This window comes from Neodiprion pinetum, chromosome 4 (genome assembly GCF_021155775.2).
Source record: "Neodiprion pinetum isolate iyNeoPine1 chromosome 4, iyNeoPine1.2, whole genome shotgun sequence".
Taxonomy (NCBI): domain Eukaryota; kingdom Metazoa; phylum Arthropoda; class Insecta; order Hymenoptera; family Diprionidae; genus Neodiprion; species Neodiprion pinetum.
Window position 1 is genome coordinate 14,071,968 of NC_060235.2, and position 20,733 is coordinate 14,092,700.

General features: G+C 36.5%; 1 protein-coding gene across 1 annotated transcript in view; it reads left to right on the forward strand.

Moving 5' to 3' along the window:
* The first annotated feature begins 288 nt into the window (after nt 1-288).
* Nucleotides 289-20,733, forward strand: part of LOC124217873 (post-GPI attachment to proteins factor 6) — a 531,987-nt gene continuing 511,542 nt past the window's right edge. The window contains exon 1 of the mRNA XM_069135798.1: nt 289-674. The gene's annotated coding sequence lies outside the window, so the exon portion shown is untranslated. The remainder of the gene's footprint in view (nt 675-20,733) is intronic.

Here is a 20,733-nt window from a genome sequence, read left to right on the forward strand (position 1 = left end):
TTAAGAAATTCAAATTTTGTGACAATGTCTTATAGTGCTAATTTTTTTTATACTGTAATGTAGCCGAAAAATATAAATAACGACCTTGTCGTATGGTAAAAAATTACGTACAAGGTTTATCGCATGGCGAATCGGATTGACGACCGATAGTGAATTATACACAATAATTCATTATATATTAAACGCGTAACACTCACCATCACAATTTCACTAAAAATTCATACTTCATTCTCGTTTCGTCGAAAACATTTCTGGTTCAGACAAATGTCGCACTTGAGGTTCCTGCACTGTGGAGTTAAGCCAACCGACTATCGGGTTTATAAGGCTAGGTAAAACACAAGCTTACTAGTTACACTGGCAGTGCACCATTGCTCATTGTCCAGCGTAATTTGGCCAGTGTATAATAGTTAAAGTACGAGAAGAATTGAATACAATTGATGCCAACGCACCATGGCATTTGCTCGCGTATAATAAGCCGACTGTAGGCTGAAATTAGTATATCCGCTCATGCCGGTTGGCTGATGTACTAGGAAAGGCAGTCCAGCAACGCTGTAGGACGAGGCAGTAGCAGTATCTAGTTTATTGTCGATGCGTTTCTTACTGGAGTTTGTTTCTAAACCGACGGGTTCACAATGGGTCGTTGGAGGCTAGTGGATCAATAAATTCCGGGGAAGGTCAGTAAAGTTCCGGGTAGTGTCCCAGATCCCAAAATATTCTTAATCTGTTCGATCTGTCGTGAAATTTTGTTTTTTTTTTCATTGGTTTTATTTGTCAAATTGAAAGAGTGTCTAATTCGGCCCAAAGCTTCGATTATAGTAGGCAAAACTGCCGTTTGAATATTAACCGTATTCTCAAAGACCTCACGAACTTTTCACATCGATGTACAGTAAGTTAGCAGCCTGCAATTCTTAAATTTTTGGCAGTGATACGTTCATTATTAACGTGAGATGCACGTTTATGTTAAATCGTTCACGATCAAATCATGACCTTTGTAGTACAATGCATTTTATTTCATAAGATATAAAGCTATAACAGTGTGTATAGTATTCTAGATAGATACAGTCATACGCATAAAGTTATTTTGAATAGGGCACTTGCATACGTTTAACCGTACTGATAACCGAATTTCTTCCGCTGCGGAGAAAGAAAATACGGAACTATGGATAAAACACAGGGTAGAACGCAAACTTGTAAACACTGGCCTCAGTTGTGCTGCCGCGGTTGTCACGTGTGTCACCAAGGTGAACACTACCAGCATCGATCAGATACTTTGAAATAGGTGTCCAATTAACACTAACCGTACTGGTACTTGATGTATACGTGTTTTTAATATATGGTTAGGTTAGTGGTGAATCAGCGTCATTTAAGTAGGCAAATTGCAATGTGCGTAAATTACTAATCAGTGAAACATATTATAAGCTGTAGTCCTATCGTTATCGCTAACTGATACCCCACTATGCCCTATCCCCGACTCTATCTTTATATGATACGTCCCAAGTTCAATGACTTCGTATAGTTTATTTTTGATCCACATCTTGGATCATTCATAGGTATATTGCAACCAAAAAGTTGAGCTGCTGTGTCCGACAATGAGGAAACCTGGATTGCATATATGCTAGGTTATACACAGTGTCTAGGGAACTGATTCGTTTATTTGTTACTTGGCTAATTCAGTTTTAACGTTGGATTACACGCTTAAAGTCAAGAACACGTATTTCATTCTACAAATCGACGGTTGCGTAGAATAACCGACTATCTCGAGTCAGGCTTGAAAAACCGGCTATCTCGAGTTCGGCTTCAAAAACCGGATATTTCGAGGTTCGCTTGGAAAATCGGCTATCTCGAGTTTCGCTTGCAAAACCCGCCATCTCGAATTGGGCTTGAATAACCGGCTATTTTGGGTAAAGTTCAAAAACCGGCTATTTCGCCGGTTGAAATTGTTTCGGCCGCAAATTAAGTTGGTAGCACTGTCCGGCTGAATACGAAATTCGTAAGCGCCTCACAAAATTCATACAAGCAGGTTTCTCTCTGTACAAGCTCCGTTATGTGAATATAGGTATTATATGCTTATCTACTGTAACGTTAAATTCTGTTACCCTCAGATGAGGACTTACCCAAAGAGGATGGGATAGAGCGGAAGGTCTCATAAAACACCAATGTGATTTTTCGTATAAGGCCCACTAGCGCCTCTGTTGAGTCGTAGGACTATTCTTCCCCCACCCTTTATTTCAGCGGGAAATCCGAATGAAATTGATAGGCTACTCACTGTTACGGACCACTTTATAGACTACGTAGATTATGAATATGGGACAAAAGAATAATAGAACATCCACTATTACAAGTAATAAGTGTATTCTTTATTGAAAGTAAAGATTATTGAATAACACAATAACATACGTAGTATATTTAACTATACTTACATTTGGTTAAACTTTAGTAGCGACAAACTTCCGCATTTTTTTAGTTGCTAAGGGTGGCTTATTTTCTGTTTTTCCGCCGGATTCACTAATCTTTCTGCGAATGAACCTGGCCTCCCAGTGACAGCCTATTCTCAAGAATAACTTTAAAAATGCTTCACTAGTATCGATTGTACATAATTCGAGCTTTCTGCACGACTATAATAATATATGAGAGAGAACCTGAGTGACAGTATTCGAATGTACGATGCTTTGAATCACACTTTTGAACGTGCGTTCCCATGCAATAATGTTTTCGAAAAGGTTTTTTGTTGCATAGACCAATCCATGCGTATCGGCATAATTTTTCATGATAACATATAATTTATGTTCAGCATCTAAACTATCGTTTTCATCAATTAGTAATTTCTTACAATCTATACAATTATGAGGGGATAAAAATTTTTTACATAAATATCCACAAATATAATAAACTGCAAATTCTAACCATTTTTCGGGCCGGCAACAAAATCGAATATTGAAATTAGAAAATATTTATTTATGTTTATCTTTGGATTTTTCGTACGGTATGTGGCAAATATCAAGGAGGTTAGGTTCTATTTTGCTAGTAATAAAATTCTACTTACACTGCTATTCGAAAAAATGTATGTTCCCGGTCGGTTCTAGCATTTCTATTGCACCCTTTCACACCGCAGTACACAACCATATTCAATTAGAACAACTTAACCAAAGAACTTAACTTTACAATGAATATTCGATTTCAGCTTTTCTGATACAACTTGTCTTGTTTGCAAATATTGCCGGTGTTGACTCACACACGTATGACGCGATGCACACATATGCAATTGGTTTGTCCGGCGACTCACCAGACGGTGCGCGCGACGGTGGGTACGCTTAGCTTCCACTCTATCCCATCCTCTTTGGACTTACCGTTGACACTTTGGCGCGATTCTCCACTTTTTCTGAACATTAAACTATAATAAAATCAATTACGTTGGGCGTAGGGGTGTAGCCAGCATTTTTTCCTGGGGAGGGGGGGCCTAGGAGGGGCCGGCTTCACAAAAAAATTGGTTTTGTCCATAATCATGCTCTTTTCAAATAAAATTTATATAATAATCAATAATCACGTAATACACAAAATATGAAACTTGCTTTGCTTTAATCACACGTTAATGTTGACATTAATAGTAAACTTTGGCAATACCTTAAAAAATAATCAATTAATCTTCCATTGTTATTTAATCTAGTGAACAGTCCTTACTTTCAGTAGGTATACAATTAAATAAGTCTCAGTTTTCTATTTTTTTCTGAAAATCGGCTCAACACTTTTTCAGTTGGAATTTTTGCCGGGTAATAAAAATATTTTACCGAGAAAGTTGCATTAAGGTACATCTGAGTGCCTCATTTCCATGAACTATTTAATGCGATACATCCCCCTATATATATCGCATTAAATAATTCATGGAAAAGACGAACTCAGATGTACCTCAATGCACCTTTTTCGGTAAAACATATTTATTACCCGGCAAGAATGTCGAGTTCCAAGATGCCAACTTTTTTATATGTTCGCAATACAATGCCAAATACCGTGTAAAATTGACAGCAAGATTCAAGGTGTCGCGTTGGAAGAAAAAAACATTATTTTTTTCCGCTGAAAATAGCCTTTTTGTGCCATCAAAAATATGATATATGTATATTGCATCAAATAGGTCATGGGAAAACGAAATTTTTTTGTGCGAACATTTTTTTGTCCGACTTCAACTTCTAGACCAGGGCTGAAGCCTTTGAAAATGGTAAAAGGTGAAAAAAAAATAATAGTAGGATGAAACCCATTGGAAAAGAAAGAGAATATATACCAAAAATGAAAGGAAAAATAAATTACGGGCAATCTGAGGTCGGGAAGTGGTGGGGGGTGAGTTTTAAGGGTAAAAAACGATTTATCTCGATTGCCGACAAAACTACAGGTCCTATGGAAAAAAGTTAAATGGCAAAGTTGCAGGTAATAAAAAGATCTACAACTCTTGTACCTACACTTTTTTCACATAACCTCAAAATTTATGTGAAAAATTCAAATAACCAAGTTTTTGGTTTTTTATTTTTATCTCTTAAAAAAAATTTTTTTCTCACGAAATTTGGAGAAAACTTACCTTTTTATGTCCCAAACACAGTGTAATTTTTTTGATTTAAAATATCTATTTTTTCACCTTATTTTGACTTAATATCGATGTTACGGGGTAGATTGCGTAGGCTCCGATGAGCGGTAATCGGAGCTTACTCCACGCCCAGCCAAGGTGTTATTTGGCTATTGTAGGGTCCGTTCACGCCGACTATGCACTCGCGTGCTACTACTCCCAATGCAGGAAGGGAATGGAATAGAAAGGGATCGGTATTAAGGGAAGGTAAACGATTTAAAGTATATGATTGTTTATTAGTGGTCAATGCAACGGAGTCGGTCAAGGGAAAAAGGGTATGGTCTTGGTTTAGAGGGATAGGTGTCTTGCTTGAGTGCTGGGATGGATCTGCCTGCTTCTGCCGGATGTAGCAGGCAAGCTAGCCGCGAGTTACAGGAGAACCTGCTGACTCGCGAACGATAAGGGTAGACTACAGAGCGTAAGGTAACTAAGAGCGTGGGAAAGGAATATGAAGTCTGGAGGACGTAACATCGAAAAAGCATCTTAATTTTCAATCGGAAATTCTCACGTCAAAATATCTGCTTTTTTGAAAAAGTCGGTGGGCTTTTTCTTCGTTCAAATCTCTACTTTCTGATGGTGTAAAAAAAAATATACCCTACTATGTTAAATGTTCTCAGAAAATGCAAAGAAACGAAAAACACTCGAATCCGAAATTTTCTTTTTAACCATTATGTACAATTTTGAGCTATTTATTAAAATTTACACTTCAATTACTCGAAAAACGTAAGATTCCATGTTACATTGATAAACAAAAAAAATGCAAATCGAAATATACTACTATAATTAACAACCAAATAAGTTAATAAAGTTAATATTTAAGGTGCCGCTGACCTGGATCTAAAAGTTGTAATCGATCGAAGCGCCCTCTGCGTAAGTTTCCTCGGTTCCAAACCATTCGAAGGTGGTACTCTCCACCGGGGAGTAGCGCAACACAATATTAGACAAAACGCTGTCGGTAAGAGTCCTGAATCTAAGTCAGTAACCATACCAACAGTATTGACCCGAATTTTGCATGCAAATAATGACGTCATGTGTGTAGCGATTGCATCACGACCGAACTGATTATTTTGATGGTTTTACGGTGAATATAGCAAATTCAATTTATTGTTCCGTGAAACACCCTTGAATATGGGACATTCTTTGATGAATCGGAGAGATTTAGATAAAAATCGACCGACACAATTTTGATGTAGCTTAAAATTTTTTCACGGGTTCTATATCGAAAAAATAGGGATACATATTCGAGGATTTTTTTATTTTACATATTTCGTAACATAGAGGGGATCGAAAATTTGATAATTTGGTGTTTTCTGGCACGGAGAACTCATTTTCAAAAATTCATAACGCCGGTTCTGTTTGAACTGAAAAGTTCGTTTTTTCAACCCAAAGCTAATAAAATGAATTTTAATGCAACAATTGTTTCATTTACGATTAACCGAAATTTATATTGTTATAAATAATTAATATGTTTAAATCGATTTTTAGCAATTGCCTTCACCTCGTAGCGAGTTCTCAGCACGACCATCGTATTCCCCATCAATTCAAAATACGTTATGGATAAAAAATTTGACGTAGAATACGATGGTTGTGCTAAGAACTCGCTACGAGGTTGAGGCAATTTTTAAAAATCGATCGAAACATATTAATTGTTTATAACAGTATAAACTTCGGAGTAATCGTTAATGAAAGAATTGTTGTAATAAAATTCATTTCATTAGCTTTGAGATGAAAAAAACGAACTTTCCAGCTCAAATAGAACCGGCGTTATGAATTTTTGAAAGTGAGTCTTCCAAGCCAACAAACACCAAATTATCAAATTTTCGATCCCCTCTATTTCACGAAATATGTGAAATAAAAAATCCTCGAATACGTATCCCTATTTTCTCGGTATAGAACTCGTCAAAAAAAATTTCAGCTGAATCAAAAATGTGTCGGTCACAAAGGTGTTTGGTTGTAAAAGAATGTCCCATATACATTAAAACATATCGCGCAATATTAATTTTATACAGCACGAAGTATTGTCAAAATGATTCCATAAATATCACCATTCACCATTTGTAAATATTTGGAAACATGTTCGAAAAATACGATTGAAACAAAACGGGTACGAATCGTTGTGGTCTCGTTTTATGAAGTTACGCCATCGGTCGTCCCCCCCCCCCCCCTCCGCCGCCCAACTCCGCTTCTCCTTGTCGCAAACTTGAATAGTCATGTTTATTTTCCGTCCGTGCATTACATTGTATTCGATTATTCGCTCAGTCTACGGATAGTGACTGTGCGCGAGAAAAAAAAATCTTTGTGTCGGCAGACGACTGTGCTCGAACATTTTGTATTTCCAAAATACAGAGTATTTCTCATTCTTCTTCAGAGGTTTTCTATGAGGTACATACATGATTATCTCTGGTTAGTATTTATACATATATATATATATATATATATATGTATGTACATTATACAGTTGTATGAAACGTGCACCCCGACTTAAAATTTTTTCGACTTACGCCGTCAATGCCGGAACGACCCATAGCGTAACTTCGGGGTATTACTGTATCGGAATCATTCTGAAATTGTACATCGCTTGTTACACACAACTCTACTGACAATAATGAAATAATTTTATGTTCGAAGCTATTTTACTAGTGAAAAGGGTTTCAAAAAATGATTATATATAATATTGGAACACTTTATTCATGTTACTATGGATATATGAAACAATTGTTGACATCGACGTTGAGGATTATTTTTATACCCTCTGAAATATTAAATGCAAGGAATTAGTATCTGAGATTCGAGGTAACTATGAAGCTGCGGGTTATGCGAAACAGTTTCCTTCTCCCGGTTGATGGTAGTTTCTAACATCCATTGTGAAGTAATGTCATTTGAACATAGTTCACCATTCCATGAAGATATCCTCGCGGCATGTGACATTGCGTCCGTCCAACGGTTACGACGGATTATCCTGTAAAATATAAGCGTGTTCATTTGGTTGTTTCGCTTTTTCAATGCAGAATCCATAACATGATTAGTACTTGTCGATAAAAATATACTTTGGCAGAGAATTCGTGCTCTCCCCTCCTTATCTTATAAGGACACATACAAATACATGGGTCCTCTTCTGTTCTCTTACAGCTATGTGTCGGCGCCATCTCACTATACCCAAAAATGTTAAAAGTGAATGGTCGAATCTGACGAAATGGAATAGTGTGATTAAAAATTTTGATCATCTTGAATAATCCGAAAAGTTGAGATAATTCTTTTGAAATTAAGATATTCATTTTTTACGAATCACTCTAAATTTCACCGTCTTCAATATTTTACTACCGATAGCAGATATCTAACGTATGGTCGTTCGGAATGAATATGAATGGGAAATTCCTCGTCAAACCCGACGGATTATTTGTAATCGGAAAGATTTTTTACAGAATGTATAAAATGGTAGAAGCCTCGCCAAAAAATGGTACCATTAAACAATTCGTTCGTTAATAACAATTACAATGTTCAATGTTTCCGGATAAACCAAAGTTTTCTACGAAAGCTTATCCTCTCTGCTCGCGAATGTGCTGTGAATAATTTTTCTACGTCAAGTAGAACCGGAGATAAGATATTTATTCTTCAAGTTTGCTGCGCGCTCATTTTGCAACAAAATTGAATGACTCGGTGCTTTCGGAAAAAAAAATCGTAGAAATAGGTTTTGACTTTTTATGCTCACATATCACTTCGAAAAAGCTTTCATTGTTTTGGAAAATACGCGGTCACATTTTGTCAGAATGATATTTCTGACTCAAGAACCTAAATTTCGTCCCAACTGACTTTTTATGGTTTACATGATGAAATAATAACAGTCGTAATATTTATTTTCCTCAAGATTTGAAATTTCTCGCATATTTGCATCGTACTTAGGGTATATGTCAACACGTGTAAATTTCTCCAATTATCGGAAAAGAAAATTACCGTACGATTATAATAATTGAACTCTCCGAGCATTCGAATCTAGGCTCCGATAAAATTGTGGTATTCACAACGAAGCATTTAGCAATTCTTATGTTCTGCACACTCCTAACGAAAAATCAAAATGATTATATATGAAGAGAACAGAGAAAAGAAAATTTGAAACACGTATACAATTTGGTTACTCAATATTTTGAAAAATGTATAACAGAACGACGATCGAAACAAATGTCAACAAAACGACGATCTTTCGAACGCCACGCTTTCGAAGACAAGACGATTTGTTTTCTACATTTTTTTTCTATACTATGAAAATGCTGGAAGTCCCTCACCACTCCTCAACGGTATACATTTTCGTAGAAATACAATGAGCATCATGGGTACAGTGAGAACACTCTGGGGCGAGTTTTTCCATACTTATGAACGGTAGTGTATATTCATTTGAAAAAAAACCGGCAATTTCTCAAATAATGAATTGAAAAATCTGAAAAAATTCACGCAGAGTACCTTCTAGTAGTACTTTGATCTAACCAATTATGGGGCAGATCTGAGATGGTCGAAAAAAAAGTGGCCGAGTTGACGGAGAATCCTTCCTTTTCGGGTTGAATTCCTAAAATATCGATTTTTGGAAAAAAAGGTGGGAACCGAAGTTGTTCAGAATTTGATTCTCAACAAGTTTGTTGCTATTAATTTATGCCATTAAGTTGAAAATAAACGAGATAATGGAAATATTTCGAATTTGTCGCTATTTTCAGGTTTAATTCCAAAAATCTTGATCCTAGCAGAAAAACTGTAGAAACTAAACTTGTAGGAAATCAAAATTTATACAACTTTTGTTTTCACGGTTTTTCTGTAAAATCAAAACCGGCCGAGTTATTCAAGAAAAGCCATTTTAACCTAAAAAACCATTTTTCGAATATACGCATAAGCATGATTTACATGCATGACGTACAAAATTATTTACAAATTAACCGGGGAATTTCGATATCAATTCTGACGATGACCCAAGAAATTAAAAGGTTGATCGAAACAGAAATCCGAAAAAATTGAATTTCCATTTCTTTGAATGAAAAAAGGCGTTTTCCCGAAAAATTTCTTAGGAACTGTCGACTCCAATTTTGACAAGGATTCGCCCTGTCAAGTATTTGCTGTGAATTACGAATCACCCTGCATAGCAAGTGCAGATTTGGCAGGATTCTTGTAAATGATATGTATAATTGCATAACAGAAATTTGCAGTATAAAACACTTACCATTGCAACGAACGATTCGTTCGTCGGCGCGTCAAATTTAACCTTTTTTCGGTTCAGCCGTGCGACGTAACTCATCCATTGTTGCACTCACAAGATTATTGTTGTTTGTAACAAATATATGTATACACACTGGCCGCGTGAAAATTTGCACGTGATTAGAACTTGTGACACGGCAAATTACCAAAACACTTGCGTTTGCTTCGTTCGCCGCGAAAAGTGAATGTGGACGGTACGCGAGGAAACGCAGAAGTGACGGCCGCTCGGATAGTGGGGACAGTGGGGTGTGAGGGATAGTACTCGGAATCCGAAGAAGTTGATTCCTTCGAGAGTTCCAAATTTCTGTGAAATCTTATAGGATTGTGCCGGATTTGATGTACAACAGTAACACATACCCCGACTTTTCGTAGGTCGTATACGATGCAGAAACCAACCCAAAACTCGCTAGCGTATCCGTAGCGTATACCATCTACGAGAAGTCACGGTATGTAGTTTTATAACGATTTCCACCAAATGAGTAACATTCAGGTAGTTCGTTTAATGTAAAAAAAAATGTTGGTAGCATCATTCAGAACTAGGCGTAATTGACAAATGAAACGAAGCAAATAAAGTATGAAATCCTTATTTGTTGAGAATTAAAAACAGAAAAAATTGGCAAGCAAATTCTTCATCAGAATTTTAACAAGGATCGGCCCTGTAAAATATTTGCCACGAATCTTGAACCGTTGTATGCAGTAAATGTATGTATGTACAATGACATAGATTTTTTGCGGGATGTATTTCTAGTATTGTTAAACACATCCGGTTCAGAAACAATTTCGCGTATGTATTAGGGTAATCTTTAAAACAGGCTCGGACGATTATCAACCGGCTCCCCCCCCCCCCCCAAATTTGCTATAAATAAATAAATAATGGTCTGTTCAAGAGTATAATTTTTTATCTCAACCCTAAACCCTCACGCCTATACTTGCGTGTTTCCTGCAATTTCGGTATTTATTTTACTGCCGCATCTAATCTTTCGGTCAATAATCTGTAAGTATGACAATTTTGCGGACATTGATGCTACTATTAGATGAGGATATCCGGAGCGTATATGGGGCATTCTATGTCAATTATTCGCCATTTACATCTGCCTTTTCGACGAACAGGAATTAAAGGATAGGTATTTTCGTTTTTGTTAATGATTTTCTATCAAATCGATGAAAAAAGGTAGATTTAAGTGGTGCGTACTCGATGTAGAATGCCCCAAAACCCTTCAATAAAATAAAAAAGAATAATTTTCTTTGCGGAACTACGACTCAAAACGAGAAAAGAAACAGTATGTTATTTTAATATCGGGTTTTGGAAAAGCCATGAGCATTTAAAAAAAAATTGTGCGATATTTTGATAAATTTATGGTGTTTGGATGGGTTGAGACAAACATCTAAAATATTTCAGAAAGACTGCTTTTGGCAGGTACAAGAAAGTGTAAAATTTTCAATAGAATAAAAATTGGTCGAGGTCACGGGTTGGTCGGTTTCGCATGGAATGCCCCGTTCACGTATAGTCGGGCTACGTGTGATTACGAATAGTTACCGCGATTGTGAACTGATATTACCATTTCCCAACGATGCCTTATAATATGCACGAATTTCGAAATCTAACGGTTATTCTGAGTGAGTTGTACATTTTTTCGTATCCACCTAAAAGCCTATGCTCTCGTCGGCACTGCAGATTGTTGCTTTAGCAGAAACATAGGACGTGTGCGTATTACCATGTCGTTTTATCATCTGGTACCGCTTCGGTCGACTACAGCGCTTCTGGAGGTTCAACGTTGAACTAAATTACAGACTTCTCGTGCATCAGAACGGGCTCCTGTCACCTGAAAATCGCCCGCACAAATCGTGTCATATTTACAGCAAACTGACTGGTGCTATAGGTTTTCCCGGATTACGTGTGTGTTTTTGTACGTCGGTATCTCCCTGGCAAAAGTGAAAGAAATTCTGATATCGTACAAACGGTGAATATTCAACAAGTCGCTAGCCCGATCGGCCATGTTTGACGCGACGTGATTTTATTGAGTTCATCATTATTTTTATTAGACGTTATCAATGATCTTCGATAGTAGTGACTGAGATACAGACGTACAATTTTATTCAAGCTATCTTTTAAAAATTTTCCCAGTCAGATTCATACCCCCGTTTTATCAGGATTTGTGCGGGCGATTTCCCCGCTTCTGACGTCACGAAATATATATAGGACATGCCAGGTCAGCGGCACCTTAATAAGACATCTACAATATTTTGAGACAGTTGTAGAATCTTCTTTAAATTATATGCGTAGATGCCTATTTATTGTTATATTAAGATAACTTACATACCTGAGTGACCTACGGAAATTTTGTTTTGGAGGACATGAGATTTTTTCTCATGGCGAGAGTATTAATGGATGAAAAATTTCCCCGTTCATCTGATCTCGGCGTCGCGTCGTTCAGATGATTCCGCTGGACGGTAGCGCCCATGTTAGTTCACATATTCACACAAATCTACCTATCAGTGTAAAGGAATGTGACCAGTTGTGTTATTTATTTAAAAACACTATTTATTCGAAAAAAAATTTAATTTGTTATTCAAAAATGAATAATTTTTTTTTGTTCTTTAAAACTTGTTTTATTGTTATAAATAATTGAAATGCATTACGATTTTTATGAAAAAAATACTTTAGAAACTGTGATGCGCATGCGCACAAGGCGTGAGATTTTAGATGAAATCCTCTTTAAATCCGATCTTTAATACTTAGAACAACTATTTTCGCATGTTTTTTGCAATCTTTGTGTTTTATGGATTTGTAATTTTTTTTGTTTATCAATGTAACATGGAATCTTACGTTTTTCGAGTAATTGAAGTGTAAATTTTAATAAATAGCTCAATATTGTACATAATGGTTAAAAAGAAAATTTCGGATTCGAGTGTTTTCCGTTTCTTTGCATCTTCTGAGAACATTTAACATAGTAGGGTATATTTTTTTTTACACCATCAGAAAGTAGAGATTTGAACGAACAAAAAGCCCACCGACTTTCTCGAAAAAGCAGATATTTTGACGTGAGAATTTTCGATTGAAAATTAAGATGCTTTTTCGATATTAAGTCAAAATAAGGTGAAAAATATATATTTTAAATCAAAAAAATTACAGTGTGTTTGGGACATAAAAAGGTAAGTTTTCTCCAAATTTCGTGTAAAAAAAATTTTTTTTTAAAAAATAAAATTAAAAAACCAAAAACTTGGTTATTTGAATTTTTCACATAAATTTTGAGGTTATGTGAAAAAAGTGTAGGTACAAGAGTTGTAGATCTTTTTATTACTTGCAACTTTGCCATTTAACTTTTTTCCATAGGACTTGTAGTTTTGTCGGCAATCGAGATAAATCGTTTTTTACCCTTAAAAACTCACCCCCCACCACTTCCCGACCTCAGATTGCCCGTAATTTATTTTTCCTTTCATTTTTGGTATATATTCTCTTCCTTTTCCAATGGGTTTCATCCTACTATTATTTTTTTTGGTTTCAAAAATTATCGACCCTGGTCTATTCCATGATATATGGGTTAAAAAAAACCATTTCCGAAACGAGTAAATCGAAAAATCTGAAAAAGTTCTCAGAGAGTAACTTTAAGTAGTACTACTGTATAACCAATTATAAAACAGATCCGAGAAGATGAAAGAAAAGTGGCTGAGTTGGTCGAGACTGCCTCATATTCTCACTTGAGGCGGTGGTGATAATGGTAAAAGCATACACTTTTGTTGCTGCTGATTCCCAATCAACGCTTCTGTTTATTTTTTTTTTTTTTTTTATAATTAAAATATATTGAATGCTTATTTCTTGTAATGAACTTACGAATAAGTACCGGGCTTTCTGGGGGGGCAGTGCCCACCCCTGCTCCTCCTAGCTACGCCAATGGTTGGGCGCCAGACCCGATAGTTTCGATTTTCAAACAATAATATATATCAAGAAAAATAACACGAAACCGTACGAAAAATAACTGGAGAACCCGTTGTATAGCTGGCTAGGCTCAGGTACTCACACGAACTGCTAGAGTGGCGGTTTTCAAGGCAGCTAACAATAATTACAGAATCAAAGAAAATACTGAAATAACGAATAAACTCAAGTCAAGAAAAATGAACAGGTCAATAGATCATATATTGTCGAGAAGGTTACAGGGTTGAGACAGGCAAATGAAATGGTATCGACAGCGGTAGTTAATAAAGTAAGCAATAATTGTTCACAAACATTTCGGTAGAATAGAATTAAACGGTAGCTTTGAAACGAGAGACGGTAGTTAACAGAGAAAAATGAGCGTAGGTCGGGAGAAGCGATATAATGCAAAAATTTAATTAAAACTAAACGTCACTGGGCGACGTGATCGTACCCAAGTTGCAAATGACGCTACGAAAATGATTATTTTGTTAATTAAAGAACGAGAGTGAGAGCTTTATTGCAATCGGTAGAAAACAAGGTAACGATAGCTCGGGAGATAATAACGGGAGAATACGACGAATTTACCATAGATTCTAACCAGTACGAAACATTGACATTCATTAACAATTTACAAAAATCGGTAGCGTGAACGATCGACTAGATTTACAGTCAAGTACGATAGATAATTTTCGGTAGAGTTATTCATAAACGATAGAATCAATAATTTACAATAATTACGGATCCGAAGAATTAAACAATGAATTCTTGAACATAACTTTCGAGAGAAGACAAAATTACCAGAGAATACTAAATTATGAGAGAGTGAGAATTCGGAGAGTTCACAAAATAAAGAAATACACTATATACACCGCAGGCGACGGTCTAATAAGACTACACTGGCTACCTTGATGCACTTCTACACACCTGGGGTAGCATCCACCCGAACCTCTCGTATCGCCTCGACTGCCGGTGAACAGGGAAGTAAAACGCCTCCCGACAGCCGAGGGCACCACTCCTCAGGAAGGAACCAGCCGCCCGCTTTATCGGATGCCGTAAGGATGGCATACAGGGCAGACCGTAGCCTGCCATCCTCCGACTTACCGGCCTGGTGCCGGACCGACCCTAAACCACTACGTCCAGATTGATAAAGCCATCGTTCTGAGAATCGACGTAGCCTTCCTATCAGCAAGGACTAATCATGTGAATCATGGTCCTCGGTTTAAATGTTGCGGTAAGCCAACCGTGTGACTGCATGATCTCCTTGATACTATTGGCAGCCGGCCACTGCCTATACAACAAAGCCGGTGGAAGTGAACAATGAGGCGTCACTCTCCACTCGGTAATTTTGACCGAGAGGCACCCTGTGTATGCATCTGTCAAAGAAGTCCCCAATGATAGGGAACCTGGACAGTAAATTGAAGCAGCTAATAAATCGTACGAGTTGGTGTCAACGACGCAATCACGAGCAGCACATTACGCCACATCTAGCGGTAATCTTCGAAAATGCATGACGACGCTGTAACCGGTATTCGCCACAGGGGGATGGCCTATTTGCGATGGGGGTCAACCAACCAATCAGAGGGAAGAAGATTCATCTCACGACAACGGCGAAATCGGTGAACCGAACTCCGACCTCCGTCTATTCTACGCTTGACCCGCTGAGTGACAGCTACCATAGTCCTTACTCTCCCGTTTTAAGCTACCGATCCTTTTCCTCTCGTTCTACCGTTACCTAGTCTACCGTTTGTTCACACCCTCTATCGTTTCACTATCGTTAGGTTCATCCTTTTCCCCGTAAATTACCTCCCGTCCTTCTAGCTTTCCCTCGTTTTTCTTTAAGTTTAATTTAAATTAGACTCAGTGTTGTGTGCCTGAGATCGTCTATTAAGGTAAGGCTTCTGCCTTTGTATTGTATCGTTACGAAGTTGCTCATAATTTCTATTCTTTTTCTTATTGCATTCATCGACTTTGTGTGAATCATGGTCCACGGCTTAGAGTTGCGGTAAGCCGTCGTGTAACTACATGATTTCAGTCATTGTAGCAGCCGAGATAGGGAAAGGCGATGTTGTCAAGGAGTATAAGGCGATTTTGTCAAATGGTATCGAAAGCAAAGCATTCGCTCGTCGAGTTAAGCTCTCGAGTCAGTGCAAATGAAGGAACGCAACCTACCACATCGTGTGTCGTTTTCTATATTCCTTAACAAACTCCCCACCGACTCGATCCCAGAATATAACAGTCATTAATATAGTATTTATCGTTTCTTGGTTGCATCGTGCGATGCCGATTTTGTGTGAATAATGGTCCACGGCTGAGAGTTGCGGTAAGCCGCCGTATGACTGCATGATTTCAATAATTAATAATTTTCGTATATTCTTGATTCTTTTGTACTGCGCGTAGGTGAAGTCGTCGAGAGCTGGAAACGGTAGATATAGGTAGCTGTTGATCCCTCGGTGACCGGGATTGCTGTTGTTTAAGTACCTTATTAGCGTGCGCCGAAGCGCGAAATACAGAATTTACAAAGAAAGAATTAGTTACAAGTAAGTATTGCCTATTTTGTATCGAGTTCGGTTGGAGTACCCCGCTGAGGACGCGTAAACTGGAAATTAACAACGGTTGTGTGCCCTTGTGACGGGCGACTCCAAAACGCCACGTTACACTACATAATTATAACGCAGCAATTAAAGTATGAAGCATCAGGCGTATGTTGATATGAAATTAAAGATTATCATTTCGGCATAATGACATTTAATGTCATTACCAATTTAATGACATTACCGATTTCATGTCATTATGCCGAAATGATAATCTTCAATTTCATCTCAACATACGCCTGATGCTTTACACTTTCATCTCATGACATTTAGCATGTCATTAGCAATTTAATGTCATTATGCCGAAATGGTAATCTTCAATTTAATCTCAACATATGCTTGATGCTTTACAATTTCATTTCATGACATTTAATGTCATTACCAATTTAGTGTCATTGCCAATTTCATGTCATTATGCCGAAATGATAATCTTTAATTTCATTTCAACATATGCCTGATGCTTTATACTTTCATTTCTGCATTATAATTATGTAGATAAGCATATAATATCTATATTCACAAAACGGAGCTTATATGAATTTTGTGAGGCGCTTACGAATTTCTTATTCAGCCGGGCAGTGCTACCAACTTAATTTGCGGCCTAAAAAATTTCAAACGGGAAATAGCCGGTTATTCAAGCCTAATTCGAAATAGCCGGTTTTTCAAGCGAAACTCGAGATAGCCGGTTTTGCAAGCGAATCTCGAGATAGCCGGTTTTCCAAGCGAACCTCGAAATGGCCGGTTTTTGAAGCCGAACTCGAGATAGCCGGTTATTCTACGCAACCGTCGAAATGCACCAAAATAATTCAGGTCGAAACTACCGAGCGAGTGTGATTGTAGGAAATACTTTTCTGATGTCCTAGAAAAATGTACAGATTGGAATATAACGAATTGTAAAAACGTAACATTAATGAAAAATTTCTTCATATTGGAAAAAAGTTTACTGCAGCAATACTTTTGTGAGTCTGAATACAAATAGTTTTCAAAATTATCGTTAAAGCCTTTGCAACAATCGGTCGTTTGGAATTGTTGATACAATTTTTTTAATCAAGTTGAAATAACGTCGTACCGCAATTTATACATAGTATTATAACGAAGTTGTGTTCATAGAGTTACCCTGGCGAAAATAATTTCTACGTCAAACTATGAAAAATTGCCGGTGGTAGAAAATCATAAAAGCGTAAAAGATTATAGATGTCGTAAAAAATCGTTCTATTTTTCGTAGAAAATTTCAAATTTCTATGAAAAATTATGAAAATCTACGACTTTCTACGAAAAATAATGAAAATTACATACGGGAAGTAGATTTATTTTTGTTCGTAGAATTTTGTAGAAAACGACGAGGTTAAACAAAAATTATGAATATCTTCGACTTTTTATAGAAGATGATTTCATTTTTGCACCCAAATATTACGAATTTCTTCTGCGTAGAACCGCGTCGAATTTTGTAGAAAAGTACAAAATTCTATGAAAAATTATACAAATCTACAATTTTCAGAGAAAATTAATTACAATTTCGGACCCAAACCATCCGCTAAATGTCGCAATTCTCTCATAAAGAAAACTTATCGCAGACATGGTTAAATACCGAGCAAAATTTGGTTCAATATCCGAAGACTGATCTTCTTATCTTCCGAGTACGATCTAGACGGAATTATAGAATCTGTCGTATATTTTTGAACTCATCTTATTTCAATTAGATAAGTCTCGTGAAAAAAAAAAATTTAGCCGAAAATACGATGATCTACGAAAAATTATGAACTTTCACAGGAATTGTGACCACAAGATTACAGAGAGGTAAAAAAAAACTGCGATAAATTACACAAAAGTACAATAACGTATGGAAAGCTGTGAGTTCGTACGAATATCAAGACTAAACAGACAATGAAATTATGCCAATCTACGACAATTTACAAAAAAGTTGAATTGTGTACAAAAATGTACAATAATCTACGAAAAAATATGCATTTCTACGAAAACTGAACGCCAACGGGTTGGAACAAATTACAAAAATCCACGAACATCCATGAAAAAGTACGATAATCTGTGGAAAAATTCTATGCCAAAACTACGTACGTGTACGAATTTCTCTACTTAATTGTAGAAATTTTCATAGAAAATCGTAAAATGAAATTCGTAGTTTTGCGGAGGAATTATTTCCACCAGGATATCAGCTAAATTTGTTAAACTTTTTGGAAATAGAATAATACAGTTCAGTTTTATCTGTATAATTCTATAAAAGTATTGGGGGTTCAAGGTGTTTCACAAAATTTAGATTTTGGGACTTCATTACCTTATGCGAATGAACATTAGAACGTTTGGCTGCTAGCTTCAGCCTAATCCCTTATAAGCTATGCGAGAGGGTGATAAAATCACCAAAAGTAGAAGAAACTGTTAGTAAAGATTTTATTGTTTCAAATGCTTCATATAGATATCATTAACAAGAGCTCGCGTTTTCTCCCTGGTCCGAGATCCGCTCTAAATTTTGTGATGGCGAAGATGTACAAAAAATTAGTTTTACAAAAATATCTCGTTCCCTGAACATTATAGGGCAAAATAATTCAATACAAAATTGAAGGTGACGAAACTCTTTACAAACAAGGTCCTTTTATTTTAATTCTTTCTAGATACAAAACAATGCATTTTTTATATCATTTCCACACAAAAAGTATAAAAAAATCACAAGAAAATTTATGATGTTAGCCCGTTGCAGCTCCACTGACAACCTTAACTTTTCAACTATGTAAGCCAAATTACACTGACGATTCAAAAAAGTATGCCTAAAGGCTAACATCCACTATTTAGTAGAAGATCCGGCCCTAAATCGACCTTCACCGAGGTGATTAATGAATAAAACATGTTTTAAATTAAATTTAATACACTAAACAATAAATAAGAAATGGGTTGACAGAAAAAATCCTGGCCAGGCTATATTAAATTGTTAATTAAAAAATGATTTTTAATTAAAAATTGTACCGGTAAGATTAATAAAAAAATCTTATATCAACAGAAAGTATGAAACCTATAGAATGTGCAATTGATAGGTTGACGATTTTTTACCTGGATAGACTACTAGGTTGACAGGTATAAACAGGAATATTGACGTTAGGTTCTTACACTTTTCATGATTAATGAATAAATTTTATATCAACATGAGCGCTGTTTTATTGCGAACACGTTAATATAGGGTTGACTGCAAGAATATTGGCCCTAATAGCGGTTGACGATTTTTAAAAATTAAAATTTCAGCCGAACTGGGAATAGAGTGACAAAGAGGTCTAATCCAAGTATCCGATGCAACAGAAAAGGATGCAACTAAGTGTTTACTCATATATCGCTCTCCTTCTCTATCGCATGCGCACTCACTTTCGTTCGAGGGTCGCGTCGCGCGCAGCTGCCGTGTTGCATCCTTTTCTGTTGCATCGGATACTTAGATTAGATCTCTTAGTCACTCTATTCCCAGTTTGGCTGAAATTTTAGTTTTTAAAAATCGTCAACCGCTATTATGGCCAATATTCTTCCAGTCAACCCTATATCAACGTGTTCGCAATAAAACAGCGCTCATGTTAATATAAAATTTATTCATTAATCATGAAAAGTGTAAGAACCTAACGTCAATATACCTGTTTATACCTGTCAACCTAGTAGTCTGTCCAGGTAAAAAATCGTTAACCTATCAATTGCACATTCTATAGGTTTCATACAATCTGTTGGTATAAGATTTTTTTATTAATCTTACCAGCACAATTTTTAATTAAGAATCATTTTTTAATTAACAGTTTAATATAGCCCGGCCAAGATTTCTTCTGTCAACCCATTTTTTATTTATTGTTTAGTGTATTAAATTTAATTTAAAACATGTTTTGTTCATTAATCACCTCGGTGAAGGTCGATTTAGGGCCGGATCTTAGACTAATTGCGGTACAATACTGGATTGGAACGGCACCGCCTGACTGCGGCATACCGTCGCATACACGGTACACAAAGGGCACTCCTCTTTACGGCAGATGGGTTTCTTGAAAGAAAAAAGGTTATTTGATATCTGGCTATCCTCTTCCCACATTCTCGCTACCATTAACAACTATTCCGATAGCGCAATAAATTTTTGAAATTTAGCTGAATAAATGTGAATGTGCCGGTCATGAGTGCTATCAACAATAAAATGAGATGAATTTTAAACATCAAAGATAATAGATGATTTTTATCATATTGTGTTTTAACGCAATTGCGAATTTACTTTTATTAAAGTAAGTGAAACGTGGAATTTGGTGAGTCTGTGTAATCGATATTTTCTGCCGTTCTCAAAATTTGGTCAACTTTGTGCGACAATTGTTACAAAGGTAGAGGTCGTACCGAGATTATGTACAGTGTCTTATTCGTAGAGA